This window comes from Pan paniscus, chromosome 13 (assembly GCF_029289425.2).
Source record: "Pan paniscus chromosome 13, NHGRI_mPanPan1-v2.0_pri, whole genome shotgun sequence".
NCBI lineage: Eukaryota > Metazoa > Chordata > Mammalia > Primates > Hominidae > Pan > Pan paniscus.
In genome coordinates, this window is record NC_073262.2 from 144,696,750 (window position 1) to 144,720,017 (window position 23,268).

Consider the following 23,268-nt stretch of genomic DNA (forward strand, 5'->3'; position numbering starts at 1 on the left):
GATCCTTTGTATTTCTGTGATATTGGCTATGATGTTTCATCTTTCATTTCTGATTTTATGCTATATTGAAAACATGAGGCATAGCAGGTAGGGGGCACTGGTCAGGACTTGGGGTATAAACTGGCAGATGTTAAGGTGGGTGATTCTGGTTAACTCAGAAACTCCGAAGTCCCGTGTGGAAGAATTAACTGCCTGTACTCACCTAGTAATGTATATCCTTGGTCAAAAAAAGATCCAGCTGAGAATGTTGGATGAAGGGACCAAATCAATATTCATCATTATATTGAAAACAAGTCAGATTGGCTGTGGTCTTTTGACAGCAGGTCAGTGGCTAAGTCTATTTGAACAAAGTTAGGGCAGGTTCAAGGGAGAATCCTGAGATCGGTATTCTTTGTTCCATACAACCTTGCCTTTCAGTTTCTTCTCCCCATGCCTCCAGGATGTCCCTGCACAGCCCGTAGGGGCCCCTCCTTCAGTACCTTGCCTTACAAAGGGGAGAAAATGAGTTTTCCAATGTTAGCATATATTTAGCCTTCCAAAATTTCTATTTCTATTTTAGGGGAGCTCTAGGAAAACAGCAGATTACTCTAAATCCCCAGGTAAAAATCTGAAATGGTGGAATTTCATATGACCAGGAGACATATTTTGGGGCAAGTGGGCTTTTCACAATCACTTGGACATGAAGGCATCTGCTTCTTCTATGCCTAAAATATTCCTTCAATTTAGTAGTTTAATTCCTCTTCCTCTTTTTCAAATTTCAAGACAATACATGTAGTGACTGAACAATTTGGATCCAAGTTTCACTATTTAACTGCCAGTGTGACCTTGGGTGAGTCACTTAATCTTTTCAAGGCTCAATTTCATCATGTAAAGTAGAAGTACAAACAATCCCTGACTTACAATATTTTGACTTATGATTTTTCAACTTTAAGATAGTTTGAAAGCAATATACATTCAGCAGAAGCTGTACTTTGAGTACCCATACAACCATTCTGTTTTCCACTTTCAGTACAGTATTCATTATATTACATGAGATATTCAAAGCCCACTTTATTATAAAATGGGCTTTCTGTTAGATGATTTTGCCTAACTGTAGGTTAATGTGAGTGTTTAAGGTAGGCCGAGCTAAGCTATGATGTTTAGTAGGTTAAGTGTATTAAATGCATTTTCAGCTTACAATATTTTCATAAGTTTATTGGAATATAACCCCATTGTAAATTGAGGGGTATTTGTAATAATGATATCTCTTCAAGGAGACTTTGTGAGCCTCTCATAGGAAAATGCATACACAGATGCATATAAATATATAATCTTTCTTTTCCATACATATGATATTCTTTAAGGATATTCAAAAATCTGGAAACAGTTGCCTCCAGGGAGATAAATGGTAGTGGGTTGGGAAACTTTTAACTGTATATGCTTTTGTACCTTTTGCATTTTGAATCAGATGAATGTATAATCTACATAAAATATTAAGATTAAAACATCACCGAATAACTTATCAGGAGTTTGGTGAACATAAGGGAAGGACACCTATGGTGGCTGTATTTTATTCAGTGTTGGTCACTGTTGGGCACTTCATAGAGCTTATTTCATTTCATCCTCACAAGCGCCGTAGGAGGAAGGGGCCCCAGAGGGATTCATGGTTAGAATAGCAGAGTAGGAGCATTTGGCAGCTATATTCTGTGTAGGTGATAACTTTAAAGATATTTTTGTTATAAAATGTTTCAAATATACAAAAATATAGAGAAGCAGTTTTCTATAGTTATTAAATATTCTTAATGGGTAGTCACAGAAATTATCATCCAAAGTGGGATATTCTTGAGAGAAAAAGGAGGTTCTATTTATAATTATGGTGGGATAACAAACTTAAGATGAACAGCTCTAGACAAACTGGGTTGTATGGTTCCTGGAAAACAAGGATTACTGTAAATGTGAGTCCCGCCTTGTGCTTCTCTCTGTCCCACCAAGAAAATATGATCTTGATACAGATGTTCATTGTGTCAAGGCAACCATGGCAACCATGATCTAGATACACTGTTTAAGTTTTATGCTGATCCTACCTATATATGTCTCAGGAACTTTCCAGAGTTTCCTTTGAGTGCTTCTAAATTTTGCATAAATGGTATGTTGTCCCTTGTCTCTTTTTAAAACCAGTAAGCCATTTTCCCTTATTTTCCTGGAAAATTAAAGGAACAAAGACCAGGAAATAACAATGTATTAGCTAAGGTTCTGTTGATTGAAAGCAACAGAACCTAATTCTGGCTAGCTTAAACCATGCTAGGATTTAATGAAGAATACTGCAGAATCTTAGATATCTTATGACTGGGAAAGAGGAGGTTCAGGCAGTTCCTGGGATGTCAGCAACAGGTAGCTGTCAATTAACTGCCCCCACACCACCCACTGCTGCTGTCATCAATATAGCACACCACAATGGCTCCCAGCCTCTGTACATCTGGGTTCTGGTGTTCAAATTCTAGAGACAGCAAGAGAAATCCCATTGAGTCAGGGATCCTTCCCTGGGTCACACTCCCTGCCTACGGTCAGAAATGCAGGATTATGTAGTAAAGACACAGCTAAAGAGGACCCACTTCACTGTTTTGGGACCATTTGCAGGGGAGGCAAAATTGTGAGCTACGCACTTAAAGAGGTGATAACCATAAGTTTGCAGGAAAAAAAATATTGGAGAAGAGAAGGATAACACTATGCTACAGTTTCTTCTGAAAATGGACGAAGGGAACAGCATCTCCATTTGGAAATTCTCTCCTGGCATTTCAATATTTATGGATTCTGAATTCTGAGAAAAATCAGTTGAGAAATTAGGAAAATGGGAAGGAACATTCTAATTTTCCTGTGAAAATTACAGCTTAATAGTCAGTATAGAGAACCTACTGGCTTGAAGAAATGCACTGACTTCAAGTGAAGAAAGATGAGGAAGCACTGACATGTGGAGATGAAAGTTAAGGTGAACAGGACAGGAGCAGTAAAGGAGCCTCAGTCAGACTTTCTTGTATCTGTTGCTGTGTTACAAGTGTGTGTTCATGGCCTTGTCCACTGCTAACAGTGAACCATTTCTGCAAATAAATATTAATGTGTTCATAGGCATAGTATATGTTTTACAAATCCTATGAGAGGTTTTCTAAGAAATGCCAAGTTTTAGAAACAAAATATGCCCTTAAATCGGCAATTTTGACAGTTGCTTCTTTCTAGTGCTGTTCATCTTGCCAGGAGATCAGAATGTTATGTTATTTAAATGGTATTGGAGGGGATGATTGATGCCTTGTTTAACAATGTCATGTAAACAATGATTAAAGCATTAAGTATTTGTGGTGTTACCTTTCAATCTTTAAAGGACTTTTCTTTAGCATTTATTTTGTGATAATATTCATTTCTTTTTAATGTTTTCTCTATTAATGCTATTGGATTTTATAATCTTGTTACAATATGTTGGCTCATAATAATAATAAATAATCATTTGTTATCATATCTTTTTAAAACAGAAGACTACTAAAACTTTTCATGTAATCCTGTTACAGAAAAAAATGACTATTTGCTTGTTATTATAGTCACTTATTATTTTTCAAAAACTTGTAAGTGAAGTGTTATGGAAATCATATGAATTTGGGAATTCCCAAGCATTCTCAGAAATTCTATTTCCTTGTTCCCAAATCCCAATGATTAATATCTGCCAGGAGTCGGAAAACAGTGAAAGGAAGTAACATCCTATGTTGGATACCTGGTAGGGTTAGTGAAGAAACGTTATTGCTGAGCTCTGTGTTACGCTCACGAATGATGCCATTGAGGAAGTCACACTTGTTGAAAGGAACGCAGATACACAAAGAGTTTTGCTGCTGTCTGTTGGATAAGAAACCCCTGGTCGATTTCAGCTCCTACTGCAAGTTACAAAAATCAATCCAATGATAAATGAAAAGTGACCAGTGTGCTGGGAAATAACTTATTTTTTGGCTTCAGAGGAAATTTTAGAAACAGTGCCAAGTGAAACGTAAAAACAAACTACGAAGACGTTCATGAATTTCCCTCTGAAGCTGACAGCCATATTTTAGCAGATGGAACTCCTACTATTAGCCCAACTCTTGGGTTGAAACAGTGTGTCCAGGAAACCCTATGTTAAAACGCAATGTGTTGGGGATATTGTTCCTCTATTTGCTTGAGTTAATTTTCAAATTAGTGTCCTCTTGCTTAGCTGTGCTCTGAGGGAATGAACAAAAGATTGGTAAACTCTGATGGAGAACACTGGTCAGGCAGGGCACATAGAATCCCTGGGGATGGTGGTTCCTGACAAATGGGGGAGGAGGACCTGAGCCAGGCTTGGGCTGGGCTGGAGGAACATGAAGATGGGATCTACTCACAACCCCCAAAACTGAGGGGTCCTGATAACACATTATTTCACCCTCAGCCATGCAAATTCATTATTTTTATGGATAAAATAGCTTTAAAAAAACTAATTTACATTGAAATGTTAAAATATTTATGTAGAGATTAGAAATATTTATATAGAGATTATTGGGAATCCCCTCCTAAAGCCCAAACATAAAAACTACCAAAAAAAAAAAAAAATTCCATGTAGGCTAAGATTGCAAATGACTGATGGAATGTAATTTAAATTAAACATGGAAAATATATTTCCTCTTTAATAAAGATCTAAATTCTATTCTTTTTAGGAGGCTTCAGAAATGAAATTCAACTATTAAAAAAAGTATAGAGAAGCCTTTAGAAAAGAAACTTTTCTTTTGCTGTATTATATAATAAAGAACTTTGATGAGAATAGTTCTAAAGTGTTTAATAATCGATTACACTGATGTTTCTAGGTATTGTGGGGAACACCTAGAAATTAAATCTTCATCTTTGGCAGATCAGAGGCCTATTATTTTTAGGTAAAACAATTAAAATCTGCTTTTAATAAATCACAAATTTTGCAAGTTAGCCATTAATAGTAAGTGCTTTTCAAAGTTGGGCCCAATACATGAAAAAGCCAGAAAAACATACCTGCATTAGTTTTGCCCATCACCTTCTTATGCTGGCCTCAGGAGATTTATTAACAGCATTCAATATTTTAGGTAGGCTGGATGTGGTGGCTCATGCATGTAATCCCAGCACTTTGGGAGACTGAGGTGGGAGGATGGCTTGAGGCCAGGAGTTCAAGACCAGCCTGGTCAACCTAGTGAGCCCCTCGGTCTCTCTGAAAAGAAAAAAAATTTAGGTATCCTGTGGCTACCTCCAAAAACAAACTCCAGAGGAACTGATTTTTTTTTTTATTTCATGTGTTGGGATAATGGCTTCTTTTGCAGTTACTTATGAAGAATTTAAGGGTCAGTAAAAATATTTTTTCATCCGTAATAACATGAATTCTCTAATTTGTATGTGATATAATGCTAGATATTGTGCCAAAACGGTTACATAGACATAATCCATGCCCATTTTCAAAGATAATACTAATATAGAGAATAAGAATCATTATTACTGTAGTAATTATTATTTTGGTAATAGTAGTAATAATCAAAACAATTACATCAAACACTTATTAAACCCTTATTATGTGACAGGTACTGTGTAAGCAATTTCCACATATTAGCTCCTTAAATGTGATCACTAACCCCATGAGGTAGGTAGCATTATGTCCATTTTATAGATGAAGAAACTGAGCTTTGAAGAGGGAAAGCAACTTGCCCAAGGCCATGCAGGCAGTCATTGATAAGGGTGGGGAGCGAGAAGTTGAAGTCTGAGATGTAAGTTCACAGACACGAGTACGCAAACATGTACAAGATACTCGTATGACATGTGGGGTTGCTTGAAATATGTAATTGACTTTCCCCAGCACGAGAAAGTGTTTGGACAGATTTCAAAGGGATCTAACACTTCCTTAGAGGACTGCCCTACGACATTTTTCCGTGTGCTTTTCTGCCTCTTGTCCTATACTTTTGGCATTTCTTCTGCTCTTAGAGGCAGTGAGTCAACAGCATATTTTTAGCACCTCCTGTGTGCATAGAAGTGGCCCCTGACTCAATGGGAGTGTATAACTACCATGGGCCAAATCAGTGTGCTTTCCTGTCAGCCAGGGGATTATAGAAGAACACGCTCCCCTGATTCCAACAGAACTTGCTGCCACTCTGATGTCTTCATTGTAAGACCTCTAAATGAATGTTCAAGAAATTCATGTTAAAGGCATGTGTCATATGTGTAACTTGTAAACATTTGTGTACTTGTCTCCGTGTCCTTACACCTCAGGCTTCAACTCTTGTTTTTACCTTTATCAATGACTACCTGTGTGCTGTGTGGCTTTGGACCAATTGCTCACCCCCTCTAAAGCTCAGTTTCTGCATCTGTAAAATGGATATAATGCCATATATACATAGATATAGATAGACATACACAAATATATATACACACATATATATGTGTGTATATACATATATATAATATACAAACTGAAATATATAGTTATATAAATATTTCAGTTTAAGTTTCAAAAATCACTGGAGGGTATTTTTATAATACCCTTCGGCAATTTTACCTGCTGCCTTTGCACATTCTGGTGAATTTCTAAATGGAAGTCTGATAGAGATTAATCTTTTAATGCATCATAAATAAAAAAGAAAATCACAGAATGATGTAGCTGGAGAGGACCCTGGGGATCTAAAGTGTTTCATGAAAGATTAATGTCCTTGATCTGTTTGTAAGTGTTTTGGAAAAATCTTCCATGGTCAAATAAAACTTGGCAATGTTGGATTAAAGTTAAATAGGTTTTTTTTCCTGCAGAACTTCATAGTCTTTAATATGCTAATGTGTTTTGTGAATCTACAAGGAATGAAGTGTTTCAATACTTATTTTACCCAGATTCTCATTTTGGGACAGGCTGGTCAAGCTGAGTCAGCTAGTATATTCTCTAGATGGAGATGATGGCTGATACCTTTTTGAGAGCAAGAGAGTCCCCAGGGGAAGCAAGGGTATATCAGTTGCTCCTATTTCATGCCAAGGATCCTCAGTCTTTAGAGGCTCAGAGAAGGCTGAAAGGCTACTCTAGGCTATCAGGGCTATCATTCATTGTGACCCATGCTACAGAGAACCTTTGAGCTCAGTGCAAAGGAGTGACCAGCCCTTGAGAATCAGGAAAATTTATTTATTCCTGACCTAGTCCACTGAGGACATACAAGGAATGGGGCAGGGGAGTGTCACCAGCTATGGTTACAAGCTAGTCTGATTCTCTTTCATTAAGAAAACTGGTCCCTGTGAGTTTAGATTGGGAAGCACCAGGTTAAAAAACTTTTAGGCCAGGAGTGGTGGCCACTGTACTCCAGCCTGGGTGACAGAGTGAGAATCTGTCTTAAAAAAAAAAAAAAGTTAAGTGATGTCTTCTGTTGAGGACCTCTCAGAACTTTTTTTTTTCAAGAGAATTAAATCGTTTATTGATTACACATGATAATGGATACACAAGCTTCATTCCCATCTATAATTTTATCTGGTACCATTATTCAATTTAGATATATTGCATAGGATGTGCCAACAATCACTTTTATAACCATTCCCTGATTTTGCTTGGGTAATCCCTTTTAATGGTGAACTTCAGGTCACAACAGTAACTATCAGTTCAACTACACCAAGGTTTCCGAAGACAATGGCTTCTCCACCCAAGCAGGTTGTATATAAATTCCAAATAGAACCTGGCATCACCCTGAAGGAATTCTAACTTCACACTGTTGGGGAAATTTACCAAGATGGCTTCAGAGTAGACTAACTTTACACAGCACATTAAAAAAAAAAGACATTTATTCAGCGTCACGATCAGACTATTACATTTAGCAATCAACAGCATGGGGTGCAAAAAAAAATCTACATTAAAACCCTTTGTTGGAATGCTTTACACTTTCCACAGAACAGAAACTAAAATAATCTGTTATACAATTAGTCACAAATACAGTCCTCGAGTTTTTTGCCCATACACATGAGTATTTGTCTAAAACATGTCTTCTTTGTAGCAGCTAGGCCCTGCCACCACTGTGCTTGGCTGAGTTCACAAATCTGTTGTAACCTGTAGCTTCCCTGTCACTTCTCTGGCTCTCCTCTCCTGCTAAGCTTTGTTTCCTAATTAAAATCTTCTGCCACTGCCATAGCTACTGCTGCTGCTGGAACCGCCATAGCCACCTTGGTTTCGCGGTTTTGCAAAGTATTGGCCTCCACCGCCATAGGGGCCAGAGCTTCTGCCTCCAAAATTTCCTCCCTTCATGGGTCCAAAATTTGAAGACTGATTGTTGTAATTGCCAAAATCATTGTAGCTTCCACCACCTCCAAAATTGCTTCCATCATTACCAAATCCATTATAGCCATCCCCACTGCCACCATATCCACCACCACCACGGCTGCCACCAAAGCCACCACGACCACTGAAGTTTCCTCCACGACCGAAGTTGTCATTCCCACCGAAACCACCTCCACGACCGCCACCAAAGTTTCCAGAACCACTTCGACCTCTTTGGCTGGATGAAGCACTAGCCATCTCTTGCTTTGACAGGGCTTTTCTAACTTCACAGTTGTGGCCATTCACAGTATGGTATTTCTGAATGACAATCTTATCCACGGAGTCATGGTCATCAAAGGTTACAAAGGCAAAGCCCCTTTTCTTGCCACTGCCTCGGTCAGTCATGATTTCAATCACTTCAATTTTTCCATACTGTTCAAAATAATCTCTTAGGTGATGTTCTTCAGTGTCTTCTTTAATGCCACCAACAAATATCTTTTTCACAGTTAAGTGGGCACCTGGTCTTTGAGAATCTTCTCTGGAGACACCTTATTTTGGTTCCACAACTCTTCCATCCACCTTGTGTGGCCTTGCATTCATAGCTGCATCCACCTCCTCCACAGTGGCATATGTGACAAACCCAAAGCCCCTGGAGCGCTTGGTGTTTGGATCTCTCATTACCACACAGTCCGTGAGCGTTCCCCATTGCTCAAAATGGCTCCTCAGGCTCTCATCAGTTGTTTCAAAGCTCAACCCTCCAATGAAGAGCTTCCTCAGCTGTTCGGGCTCTTTAGGAGACTCTGACTTAGATATGACGGCAGGGTGAAGAGAGACTTTAACGATGCTTCTTCGGCGGCGTCCACGGGCAGAAAGGAGCAAGTAGACAAACGTATCTCCTCTCAGAACTTTTAATATGAAAGTGTGCATTGTGAAGAATGGGAGTAGAATGTACAGGAGTTTTAAAAGCTACTTGGTCATGAAACTCTTGCTTTGTGCAGGATTCGAGGGGCACTTACATTCTGAGGAAAATATTTTGGGAAACATTGATCTAATCCAAACTTCTCATTTTACCAGCAAACAACTGTGGGGCCCTCTAAGTTTCCTTTCTCCATCATTGTGACAAATTCATTGGAATTAATTCAATTAAACCTGGGGTCAGCTTTGAAGAGATTTATTTAGCAGGTAAATCTGTTTTGTACATTTTGAGGGAGTTCTGAGTTTCCATAGTCAAAAACCACAGATCAATTTAACCAACCTTTATGGAATATCACCTATGGCCCAAAGACCCCTTAGCTACAGTGATGGTCTACAAAAATATAAACTGTAATTCTTGCAATACAGGAGATTAGTAATAATGGTAAATATAATGATGATGACACCATGAATAGCTAACATTTATTGAATGCCTTTCTATTAGTCAGGCACTTTACTAAGTATTTTAATCCTCCCAACAATTTATGAGGTAGGGATTATAATAATTCCCATCTTATAGTGAGGACACTGAGGTTAGGAAATTATCCTAGCCTAAATGTTAAGTATAAGCATGAATAGAAAGGTGTTATCAGCCTATAAGACAGTCCTTTATGAGTGATACAAAGTCCTATATAAATTCAGAGAAAAGAAAAGTGGTTTTAGAAATCCTTGATCAGTGAGTGTGAAGCACGTGGTGGCCCGGTTACTGTTTGGTTGCCCATCTGTCCTCCCTCTGGGGATCAGCACCCCCTTACTTTGGAAGAATTGTTTTCCTTTTCACTGTAAGGTTCTTTCTGGCTATGCGATGGGGCACATTGCCTCAAACTAGCCCTGTTCCAGTCTTTGAGAACCTTGAAATTGGAACCAAGGGAAGAGGATTGCCTCTTGAATGGTAATTCTCTAAAATCTAGTCTGAGGTTCTGGTGCCTAATCCCTGGGTCTGTGGAAGGAGCTGGGCTGTGAGAGGGGAGAATGATGTTGATGTCAAGAGAGAGGCAGGTGCTAGGAGCAGAGAGATGGAGGCCTGGAGGGTTTCTGGGCTTCTCTGAGGCTTAGGGTTTGGATCATTGTCTTCGTTACTGGAACAAAGGATTTACCATACCTGCTCTTCTGGGAATGAAACTGTCCTGCTTTGCAAAATGAAGTGTCATTAGAAAGAGATCTTAAAAACCCCACACCATAGACAGGTGCACAGATCCATAGAAGTGTTAAAGTTCTGTCTGTTGGATGCTAAGCCAAGACTCTTAAGTATGTTCTAAAGAGAAACTGGTGTGTGTAGGCTGTGCACTCCCAGGGAGATAAAAAGTTAGGAACTTTATGGGTTGGGCTTGGTGGCTCCCACCTGTAATCCCAGCACTGTGGGAGGCTAAAGTGGGCAGATTGATTGAGCTGAGGAGTTCGAGACCAGCCTAGGCAACATGGTGAAACCCCATGTCTACAAAAACTACAAAAATTAGCTGGGCGTGGTGGCATGTACCTGTAGGCGGGAGGATCGCTTGAGCCCAAGAGGGAGAGGGTGCAGTGAGCCATGATTGTGCCACTGCACTCCACCTGGGTGACAGGAACTTTATGGGGAATGGGATCTTGGAGACTGAGTAGAGACTAGAGGAAAAAAAAAAAACCTACCTCCCCGACTGGCCACACTATTCTTTTAAAAAAATGTTAATTGACAAATTAAAATTCTATGTATTTACGGAGGTATAATGTGATGTTATGATATATGTGTACATTGTGGAATAATTAAATCCAGAGAATTAATAGATTCATCACCTCAAAACCTATCTTTTTTGTGGTGAGAACATTTGAAATTTATTGTCTTAGCAATTTTGAAATACACAATACTTTATTGTTAACTACAGTCACCATGCTGTGCTGTAGATCTCAACAAAATGTATTCTTCCTGTCTCAACTAAAACATTGTACTCTTTGACAACATTTCCCCATTCCTCTCACCCCCTCCAAAAACACCCATTCTTTATGTTGAAGAGAATGGCTAAAAAGTCCCAGCAGGTTTCAACTGACGGCTTCAGTGGTTTTCCCATCACACTTCAATGTTATTAATAGAAAGGGGAGGGGCAATACATAATTCGGACAGGCGGAAAGTACCATTGTAACCACTTTCTTGACTTCACAGAAAAAGTCCTCTTGTTTTCATCTGTAAAATGGGAACTGCGTGAATACCATTCTTCTTTTCTTCAGCCTCCAAAGAAAAAACAGATGCAAAGCCTTTTATCAATTGCAAAACACAGTATACAATGTGTGTTATTACTCACAGTTGTCTTACTGTGACCAAACACTTTATAAGCCTGCGGCAAGTCAGCCTTACTCTCAGGAAGTGGACAATATATGGGGAAGGAGAAGCAGCAGGATCTTTCAGGACAGTAGCCTTGGTGGGTCCAAAAATTCCTTGAGAGAAATGGGAGACAGAACTTTCTTCCTGCTTTGGGTTTTATCCTGTTAGTCTTTTCTCTCTTCACTCCTATTTTCTATGGAGAATTTCCTGGTTTTGGAGTTTGGGTGCGTTTTATGGAGAGGAGGCCGAACATCTTTAGCTCCAGCAGAATGAAAGGATCCATGCAAAGGAAACTAGCACAGCATCTGGTACCCAGTTCTCCTTTAACTTGGCTTTATTCATTCACTCCTGGTAGGGCATTAATAAGGGATTTAGCCCCCTCCTATTGAAAACGATTAATTCAGGGAAGAGTTCAGACAGTGTGGACAGATACAGTGTAGGCCAAGCCTGTTTCTAAGGCAGGAGCTGGGTAGGGAGGGTGAGAAGGGCGAGAAGAATAGGGAAATATGTGTCGTCTGTGTTGCTGCTGTTGCAACCACCACAACAAACAAATAAGTGAAAAAAAAAAAAAAAGAATCGTCCATACCGGAAAGTGTGCTGTTTTGGAGGAGGCTGGGGAAAGTGTGGATGGCTCGAGTGGGTCCTGTTGGATTGGAGTCTGACAGTGGTGATTCCCTTCAACAAATGGTCGGGGTGGGAGGGTACACACACACACACACACACACACACACACACACACACACCCCACACGCAGCGCCCAGCCTCCGATTTCAGCGCTGGCAGGAGATAACCATTCTTAGCTCGCCTTTCCAGGGTTATTTTTGGCTGAGGCTGTTTGCTGATGGCAAAAGGTTTCAGCCCCCTCCCAAATCCCTCCCCGTCCTTGTTCTAAAGAGAAACTGGTGCGCGTAGGCTGCGCACTCCCAGGGAGACAGGGAGACGGGCCTGGCGCCGGAGAGGAACCCGGACTCTGCCCAAAGTCTCGCCGCCCGCCGGCTGTTTTCTGGCGGAGGGTGTGCCCCGGAGGGCGGCGATCGCGCGTGAAGGCTGGGGCCAGGCGCGGGTGCAGGCGTCACCGGGGTCGGGCTAGCAGGCCCTGGAATCAGGCTTTTGGGACACCCCGAAAGTGAGTCCAACTTGGGGAGAAACTGAGGGCACCTCGGGCGGTCTGGCCGCGGAGAAGGTGGGCGGGAGAAAACTTTACAGGAAGGCAGAAGCAATCTCCGCCGAGGGAGTCAGCGAGCGGCCGCGCGGAGAGGAGGGGCGGGCGGTCCCCAGGCGGGCGGTCCCCAGGCGGGCGGGCGCAGGGCGCAGGGCGCGGCCCTGCTGGCGAGGGGGCCCGGGCGCAGGCGGAGTCCCGGCGCGCGGCCAGGCTGGTGGAGGCCCCCGGCAGGCTGCAGATTCCCTCCGGCCCCGGGAGCCGCAGCAGGACCGGCCAGGAGGCGCCACGGAGGGGAGCCCCATCCCGGTGCTGACAGTGCCCACCGCGCCCTACGAGGACCGGCGGCCGGCCGGCGGCGGGGGTCTGCGGCGACCTACCGGCCTCTTCGAGGGCCAGCGCAACTACCTGCCCGACTTTATCCAGAGCGTGCTGTCGTCCATCGACCTGCGCGACCGTCGGGGCTGCACCACGGTGGTGGGCAGCGACGGCAGGTACTTTAGCAGGACGGCCCTCGAGATCGTGGTGCTGATTGCCGCGGCCAACGGGGTGAGTGTCCGGATGCCCCTCGCTTCCCGCCGCGCCGCCGCCACGCCCTCTCCTAGCCCTTGTCCCCCTGCTGCCTCCGGGCCCAGCTGGGAGGCCCCTGCCCGGCCCCAGCTTTGCTACCTCACTCCCGCGTCCTCACCCTCCAGCGCCCCACTCCCGCCGCGCTCGCAGCCTCCCCGGCGCACCCCGGACACTGGGTTCTATTAGTACCCACCGCCCCCAAAAGCCTTGAGGGGTTTCCGTCGTTCCTGGAGCCACTCCGGGCGCCCTGGACTCTTCTCCGACTCTGCGCACATCCCGCACCTGCTCATTTTTCTTTCGGACATTCTCTTACCCGGCCCTGTGGATTCCAAGGCAGCTCCCAGTTTTCCATATTGTTCCCAACGCGTTCACTGCCCACAGTCCCCACACAAACTTCTTTCGCAGGCTCACAACATAGTCCCTCTGCCCCGTGCCCTTTTTGCAATAATCTGCCAGTCCCCTAAGTCTTAGCTCTGCCTATTTAACAGTAGTGGTGTCTCAGAACACACACACACACACATACACACACACACACACACACACACACACACGCACACACGATCCCTGACATATTTGGCAAGAGTAGGCCCTGAAGGTTTTTAATATTTTGGTTCTTTAACCCAGTGGAATTACTGAATGATTTATTTAATTAGGGTAGGGATGGAGTGGATCCATTTGTTTGATGCTAAACAGCCTGAGCTCGCAGTTCCCAGGGGGCATATCTCTAAATGGTCTGAAATGAGATTTGCAGTGGTTTTCTTAATGCAATTCCCAACTTCTCTCCAAATGCCTTTTGACATTTAACAACATTTCATGCCTCTTCCCCTTTCGGTTTTCATCCTTGTTTTCTCTCCCTTCTCCCACGACCTCGGTAGTCTTCTGCAATCTAGATTCTCAGACTTCGGGTTTTTCTCCCTCTGCCCCTTTCCTCTCTGTCCTATAACTAGAAGCACCTTTTGGCATAGACCCGTATCCCAGTTTCCTCTTTCCCAGGTCCAGCAGCATCTCAAGGACATCTACAAGAGGGATACCTAATTTCAGGGGTCTCTGAATTATATGTGGGAAACATCGTCTAAAAAAGTAATTTTATCCTTATTCATGCAACCAGACCCACACTCATAGAACTTTTCTTTAAGGGGAGTGTCTTGCAGATGTATAAATGAGTGTTAACATCTTTAAAAGCGAAACTGAACAATTCCCTGGCATTTGAATTCCCTCCTTCCTTCCCAACCCTCTCCTTTTCATTTTCTCATTTATTATTAAAAACATTTTTAAAGGATCTCCGTGCTTCATATTTATCTACTATAATTCCTCCTTCTCGGTGTTGCAGGGATGGGGAAAGAGGATTTTTAAAAAAACACAATAAAAAGCAATTGGGAGAAACAGGGCCAGTGGTGTTGGGGTGGGTAGTGGAATTGTGATTTTTGACTCCAATAGACAATGATGCTGGATATATGGGGTTTGATTTCTCTCTGGCTCCTCACTTGGGATTGATGAAGTTTGGCTAGAATCAGGGAGTTGAAGAGAGGTTGACAAATGGTCTTTCACTCTTCTCTGACAGGCTGTTCCTGTGGAGTGATGGAGAATAATGAGCCTTGGGAGAGCTATGGGAGCTCTCATACTCCTTCCCGAGCCAATTTTTTAGGGAGTGAGAGAAACATGGCCTGTCCAATACTTGTTGTGGGTCAGGATATTTTTGAAGCTACGGTTGTTGATTTGCATGGGAAAATTATTATGTCTTATTATTTCTTGTCCCACTTTACCATAAGGGCTCCTCAGCTTCTTACTTCAATGGGTCTTCCATGACAAACACACTTTATTAACTCTAAGAGTGGAATTTATTTTAACAGATAATTAGCATAGGTCAATATATGCTTAAAATAGAGTCAAATTAAACCTACTAGCTGTTATAAAGGACAGATGACAAAATCCACATAGAAGCATCGACTTTTAAATAATCTGAAAGTACTACTTCTAAGAGGGGTGGGCATGGGTGAAGGGAATGGTGGACATGTTTCAGAATTTCAAACAGCCAACTTTAACCAATCTTTTCCTCATTTTGTTCACCTTCTTGGGGGCTTATGCTAAAGTGAAGTGAACAGCCATAAGGCTGGCTTCAGGAGAAAGGCGGTCTAAAAGAACTGAATAATTATAAGCAAAATTGGTCTTGAATGATTGAAAATTGATGAGAATGTGCTTGTCTCCTGATTTGGCATACTGAGTTAGACTCAGGAATACTGAACTTGGATCCCAAAGGCTTTGGTCTTTTTTGATATCCTATTGGATAATCATAAGCAGGCTAGAAAAATAGGAAACTAGAATTTATTCTCTTTGAACTGACAAATCTGACCAGTGGGCTGCATTCTCTATATCTGAAAAATCTTGGTTTTGATTGAAAAAGTTAATTTTACAAAGCAATTTTCTTTTTTTAAATTAAATTTCATTTTTTTTTTTTTGAGACAGGGTCTCACTTTGTTGCCCAGGCTGGAGTGCAATGGCACAGTCTTGGCTCACTGTAGCCTTGACCTCCCCAGATTCAGGTGATCTTCCCACCTCAGCCTCCTGAGTAGCTGGGGCTATAGGTGCATGCCACTACGCACAGCTGATTTTTGTGTTTTTACTACTCATAGGGTTTCTCTGTGTTGCCCAGTCTAGTCTCAAACTCCTGATCTCAAGAGATCTGCCTGCCTTGGCCTCCTAAAGTGTCATGAACCACCATGCCCAGCCTACAAAGCAATGTTCTAGGAAAAACTACAGTTACTCTTTGATTATGTAATTGCTGGAGAAGAAAAGCATGGCATTTCTAAAGTGATGAACTATATTACTTATATTTTAATATCTCATAAAGTTTGAAATAGACATTTCAAACATAAACATGTATAAAAATTTTTATAAATTAAAAATATAAAATCAAAAACATAAAATTATTTTATTATAAAATTATTATAGAATCAAAAACATTATAAATTTAAACAACTTTTTAAAAAATTTATTTTGGGATTTCCCATGGAGTGATGGAGAATAATGAGCCTTGGGAGAGCTATGGCAGCTCTCATATTCCTTCCTGGGCCAACTTTTTTAGGAAATGGGAGAAATATACCCTGTTCAATGTTTATTGTGGGTCAGGATATTTTTGAAGCTATAGTTGTTGATTTGCTTCAAACTTTAAAAAATTTATTATAAAATTATGGGATGTAAACAAATTTATTATAAAACTTTGAAATTTTCAAACTTTCAGAAAAGCAGAGAGATGAGATTAATGGCACTCATAGGCAAACATAGAACATAGATTGTAAACATTTTGCTATATTTGTGTCATGATTATTTTTTGCTTGTGTTTGAAAGTATATTAAAGAAAATGATATTTTACCCCTAAATTCTTTAGTGCAGATTTCTAAAAAATAAGAACATTTTCCTGTATAGTTACAAAATCATCTTTTCAAACAAAATAAAAAATAGTTTTTTTATATCATTTATTACCCAGTCCACATTCAGATTTCCTCAAGTATTATGAAATGTCCTTTTATTTTTTGAGACAAAGTCTTGCTCTTTCACACAGCCTGAAGTGCAGTGAAACAATCATAGCTCATTGCAGCCTCAAACTCCTGGGCTCAAGTGATCTTCCTGCCTCAGCTTCCTGAGTAGCTAGGACTATAGGTGCACACCACTATGCCCAGCTAATTTATTGTTTTTGTAGAGATGGAGGTCTTACTACGTTGCCCAGGCTGGTCTCAAACTCCTGGCCTCAAGTGATCCTTCCAGCTTGGTCTCCCTGAAATATCTTTTGTGGCTGGTTTGTTCAAATTAGTTTCTTCTAATCAAGGGACACACATTGCATTTGATTATTTAGCTCAAGACTTTTTTAACCTGGAAAATACCCTCACTCTTTGTTTATGTATTTATTTAATGAAATTGACTTGTTGAAAAACTAGTCAGTGGTCCTGTAGAATATTTCCCCTTCTGGAATTTTCTGGTTGCTTTTTATGGTGTCATTTAACTTTTCAGTCTGTTTTTTTCCTGGTTAACTGGAAGTTAGTTCTAAAGGCTTTTAGGCCTGCTATAACAAAATACCAAAAACTGGATGACTTATAAAGAACAGAAATTTATTTCTCACAGTTCTAGAGACTAGCAAGTTTAAGATCAAGGAGCATGCGGTTTTGATATCTGGTTAGGACCAGCTTTCTGGTTCATAGATTGGCCTTCTTGCTGGGCCCTCACATAGTGGGAGAGACTAGCTAGCTCTCTGGGGCCTCTTTTATAAGGGCACTAATTCCAATCATGAAGGCTCTGTCCTTATGATCTAATGACCCCCTAAAGGCCCCACCTTTTAATACCAGCACCTTTGGGGTTAGGATGTCAACATATTAATTTTGGGAAGACATACACGTTCAGCCCATTGCAAGGTTTAGTTAGATTCAGGTTCAACTTCTTTTTTTAAAGACTATTTCATAGGCAATAATGTGTATTCACATCCCATCATTAGTGATGGTGAGATGATCGTAAGGTTAGGGTGATCACTGCCTATCTCCTCTGCTATATTCCCCCTTGGGTCAAGCCAGTAGTCTGTGACGTGAACTTTGTACCATGTGTATATTCAGTTATATTCTGTATCAATAGTTACTTGATTGTTTTAGCATTTATTAATGATCCTTGCTTGAGTTGATTATTTCATTAGGGGTTTCAAAATGGTGAATTTCTAATTCTCTAATTCTATCTACATGTTTTAGCTGGCATTTTTCTATAAGCAGACCATTTTTTCACAACTGGGTTATTTGGCTACCCTGAAACATAGTTCCTTCTGGGAAGGCAGAACATATGTTTATTTCTGTCTTTTAAAAATTACTGGTGTTTGGAGTGAAGATTAGGTGAGGTAACTACCTCCACAGGTGACAAATGAATTTTGTTTTGTCTCACTTTTGCTTTTTTGAATATCACTGTGGATGCTTGGATTTTTATATTTAATTTGAATGGATTAGGGAATAAATGAGAAGATAGGTTTTATCTGTTTCTGTAGTTTTTATGTGGCTGTGTGAACTTACTTTTAAAAATTCCCAGAAATATTTTAATTCCCCTTGAAAGATATAAAGTATGTCATACTATAAAGCAAAAGAAAAACCAATCATGTGAAGAGTAAATAGTATCGTTTAAACGAATTGTGGTTAAGCTTAGTTTGTAACTAATTAGTTTTTTATTTTCTTTCTACTTTTATCTGCTTCAGAGCCTCTTCAGTGGTTTAGATCTTCTATGTGTCAAATTATTCTAATCTCTTAAAAAGTTTAAGAGCTAAAATACAACACAATGACTACAAGAATGCCTTTGTCCTTTTCTGGGTAGGTACACCTAAGGCAACTTCTTTTTCTCTTCTTTGTTCTCTTCTTCTTTCTTATTCTTAAATCATCTTCAATATTGGACAGATGACAGCACTGTGCCTGCCTCAAGATGTTTCTGACTTTTTCTTTTTCTTTTTTTTTTTTTGAGATGGAGTCTTGCTCTGTCACCCAGGCTAGAGTGCAGTGGCACAATCTTGGCTCACTACAACTTCTGCCTCCTGGGTTCCAGTGATTCTCCCAACTCAGCCTCCTGAGTAGCTGGGGTTACAGGCATGCACCACCACGCCTAGCTAATTTTTTGTATTTTTACTAGAGACGGGGTTTCACCATGTCAGCCAGACTGGTCTTGAACTCCTGACCTCAAGGGATCTGCCTGCCTTGGCCTCCCAAAGTGCTGGGATTACACGTGTGAGCCATTGCGCCCGGCCGTTTCTGACTTTTTCTAAAGTCTTCTTTCTCTGGAGATGACATTATATAATAGCACTGTTCAATAGAAGTTTCTTTGATGATGGAACTGTTCTATAATCTGCATTGTCCCAGCCACTAGCCATATGTGACTACTGTAACACTTGAAATGTGGCTAGAGCAACTGAAGAACTGAATTTTGCATTTTACTTAATTTTAATTAATTAAAATAGAAATGCAAATAACCATAAGTGGTTAGTAGCTACCATACTGGACAGCAAAGATCTATAATTCAGCATTTAAAATCGATTTTGTTTTGTTTTCAAAAATGGAGTCAGACTGTTACAACCCAAAAGAACTGTAGGTTAAATTAAGGTAAATCACCAAATACTACATACACATTTGGGAAATCCAAACCAGATTTTTTCATGTGATAACCACACCCTCTTTTGACTTTAGCCTTGGAGGTAATGGAGTATGGCAGAAAAAACCCTATATCAGCAGCTGGAAGACTCACCTTCTTTTCCTAGCTCTGCCATATATTGACCAAAAGAGTCAAAGTCCATTCAGATGGTTGAGGGGCCTTGGAATTTTGTTTTTGGTTTTCACATACAAGTTGGAGGGCAGATGCGTTAGCCTCTTGAAATACCCAGAAACCACTTGTTTCCTCATCTAAAAATCAAGTATGACAGGATAATTTAATTATCCTGGAAATCAGATGAAGCACTGCATATGAAAGCACTTTGTAACATCGATAGCACTGGGAAATGTAAAGACCTTTTACTGAAATATAAAGGTGTATGGTCAACTGAATACATCTCAGATAATTATGATTTGACTGTATGTATTGAATATAACCTGTAGTGGGCCCCTTGGTAAACAGCTTACAGTTTTGTTGTAAGTTTTAGCCAAGAGAAAATTTATTTGTTGACTAGTCATGCCCTTTATTGGCCACATGATGAGCAGCAATGATATTAACACACAGTGCACCTTGCAGAATTCAAGAATGTCTCAGTGTCTTGTGAACTAGGAAGCTGAAATGCAGTGGTATGCAGAAGGCTGGCTCAGTAGGAGCCTTGGGAGTGTCCTCCAGATAGATGTTTGTGCAGGTTGTATTTGATTCCAGTTGGCCATGAAAAGCTGGTTGCTCTAAAGAATGAGAATATACTTGGTTTTGCATTTACTAGAACTATCTGGGGAACAAATCTTGGGGTGGAAGAAAGAAGGGAGGGAGGGAAAGCTGTGCTTCAATACCTAGGGCTTCTTTCCTGGAATGGATCTGAGAATCTGGGATTGGGTGGCTAATATCTCATCTCTAGAAGGGAGAAAGAACTGGGTGGTGATGGCTTTGTATTTTCTACTGGAGTTCACTACAGAACAGGTGAATGGAATGGGCTGCTATGATCCAGACATTAGGGAGGACAGGTTTGTGATACATTAGAAAACTTGAATGAGCCCTTCTATGATTCTCTCTTCCCTCTTTCTGCTTCCCTTTCTGAATCACCATCCGCAGGTTGTGGAATTAGCAAATCTATTATGTGAGCAATAGCAAACTTACAGGAGCCCTTGGCTCCATCTATCTCCCTGTTTGTGTCAGTTCATTCTGGATGCTTTTAGTCTGTGGTCTTCATTCACTCTTTTTATGGGGAAGTAAAAGGAGTGGGACAGATTATGAGAACAGCTGGGTCCTCCCAGTTGCTGGGGTGGTTATTTTAAGCTTTGTTTAATGTGTCCAGAGACCCAGATGGCATTTTTAACTAAGCTGCTTTATTAAATCTTGTGATAAAGCATAGTGATGTTTATTGAAAAGGCAGACACACATCAGCAACATTATGCGTGAAACTTGCTCTAAGAATTTTCTATAAAACATCTGTTCTCTTTGAGCCTTTTGTGAACTCTGGAAGTTTGCTAGTTTCTATATAGACTTGAGGACAAGAAGCTGGAACCCAATTTTGGAGATGTCCAAGCATAGGTATTGGAATCATTAATCCTAACCCTCTCAGTTTTAAGGCCCCAGATACCCTTCTGTTAGACAACAGTAACATGAGCAAGCACTGTAATAACATTTAAACAAGATTATTTGGAAATAATGGACAAGAAAAATTAGTATAAATTGTTTGGGGATTTTAAAATTAAAGATAAAAAGCTAGGGCTTCAATGACCTGTGCCAGCCTATAGCCTTAAGAGTCAATTTGCAAACACTCAAGATTTGGCCAATATGCCTCTACTACTTCTACTTAACACAGTCAAAGGGAAATTTTTAGATTCTTTCATCTGATTTGACTCTCTTAGTTACGAATAAGAGGATATCTAGAATATATATGTGACTTGTTAAAATGAAAATCCACCTTCTCTGAGTCTTCAAATATCTTTCATATCTTACATTTTTAGTAACATCAACTTTTGAAGTCATGTCCGTAGTTGTATGAAAAGAAAAATTTCAGGAACATTCAACCTCAAAAGTTCTTTTTCTTAGTCTGAAGTCGTAGAAGCATTTGACTTTTACTTTCTCTTTTTAAGTTTGTACTAGTAGGTATTTTGTATAAATATAATATTTAATTATTGCCTTTGTATTCCTTTTCTCTAGTAAACATCCTGGTTTTTAGCTATCAATATGTAGTTTTACATTTAGGGATTTCTAATGGAAAGACAAAGGAATCTGAAATCAGAGGACAAGAGTTTATTCTACTTGACTAAACACATACAAAATACTGGAAGGAGAGTTTTACAACAAATATTTAATATCTATGACATGTAAAAAGGTTTTCGAAATCAAGAAAATTCAAACAATTCAATACAAATATCATCAATAATAACACATGAACAGGTGGCCAACCTTATTAATAACCAGAGAAATATAAATTAAAACAATCCATCAACTTGTAAAAAAGATGAAATTTCCCAGAGTTGGTGTAGGTGATGTAAAATTGTCATGTTTGTATACTGTTCATAGAAGTTAAATTGACATAACTTTTTGGTCAGGCAATTTGGAAGTATATATCTAAATTAATAGAGTAGTTTTCTAATAACCTGGGAATCTCTTAATCTAAGAATCTTTACTGTAGATTTTTCTAGAACAAATGTACAAACATCTATGTGCAAGGGTACTCACTGCAGCATTTTGCTAAGGAAAAACTCAGAAAAAATCTATATGTTCAACAGAGAACAGGTACATAATTTATGACACAACTGCACAATATACACCACTAAAATAAAGGATATAAATTTATATGTAGTATGAAAAAGATGTGAATGATAGCTTGTTGGTGAAAAACAGCAATGACTGGAATATTGTGTGTAACGTAATCCTGCTTTTCTGTATATAATGTAGGCATAGAAAATAGGATTGAAAGGACATACTCTAGTCAACAGTGTATATAGCTTGGGTGGAGGGGCTGTATAATGGGGAAGGAGAGTCCCTTTTCCTATCTATTCCATATACATCTCTGGATTTAAAAGATCATACATGCATATGCATTACCTTCAAAATTAAAATGATAAAGACAAAAGGAGAAGCTTTGGATTTGAATCATGATACTACTGTTTGCAAGTTATATGACCGTGGGGAAGTTGCCTAGCCTTCTGGGGTTTATTTCCTCATTTATAAAAATAGGGAAAGTAATAATACTTGTCTACGTATCTTCTAGGGTTGTTAGGAGGATTGAATGTGATAATGGGTTACAGCATTATGAATTATTTATTCATATAACACAATTATTATAAAAATATTTTGCTCTGATTAAAATAAAAGAAGGATGAGATCATGTGTGTTTTTCAGTCCCGGTAGTTTTACTAACCAGAAAGCCCCTGCTGATGTGGTGATCACAGTTGCTTTGGTGCAGCTTCCTCTTGACTTTTGGCATTTCTCCATGCTGCTAGCTAAGGCTGAGGTGGCGACTGTGGAAGGTGTGATCTCCTCCCCCTCCCAGCACACATTTGTGTGCATACTCACACTCATGCACACACAAACACACACATGCACACTCTATCACAGTACATGAGGTGGCAGCAGCTGCTCCAGCATAGACTTTCACACAACATAAAGGACTTTTTTGGTGTGGTCTGTGCATTATTTCCTGTTAAGCATGAGCTGAGTCAGTGCCATGCTTTTCCATCTGAAAACTTTCTGAGGCTCAGGCTGTGTTAAGAGCAAACCCTCTCCCCTCCATGCCCACCCCATGGCCCTCTACTGAAGCCAGATCATAATCTGCTCATTTCATGAGGATTTTCAAACCGAATGGACTGGGCCATGTGAGAGATCACTGAAAGGAACAGACCAAGCAGA

General features: G+C 40.2%; 1 protein-coding gene, 1 long non-coding RNA gene and 1 pseudogene across 2 annotated transcripts in view; 1 reads left to right on the plus strand and 2 right to left on the minus strand.

Annotated features, from left to right (window-relative positions):
- Positions 1-7,407: 7,407 nt before the first annotated feature.
- Positions 7,408-9,196, minus strand: LOC117981438 (heterogeneous nuclear ribonucleoprotein A1-like; annotated as a pseudogene).
- Positions 9,197-10,702: 1,506 nt separating this feature from the next.
- On the minus strand, positions 10,703-14,055 carry LOC134728770 (uncharacterized). The gene is made up of 2 exons (XR_010109567.1): positions 13,562-14,055; positions 10,703-11,426 (listed from the first exon to the last, which is right to left on the minus strand). It is a non-coding gene; the product is annotated as an uncharacterized LOC134728770 (long non-coding RNA).
- LOC129397322 (tubulin beta-8 chain-like) overlaps positions 12,850-23,268 on the plus strand; it is a 60,561-nt gene continuing 50,142 nt past the window's right edge. The window contains 1 exon segment of the mRNA XM_055109338.2: positions 12,850-13,227. The gene's annotated coding sequence lies outside the window, so the exon portion shown is untranslated.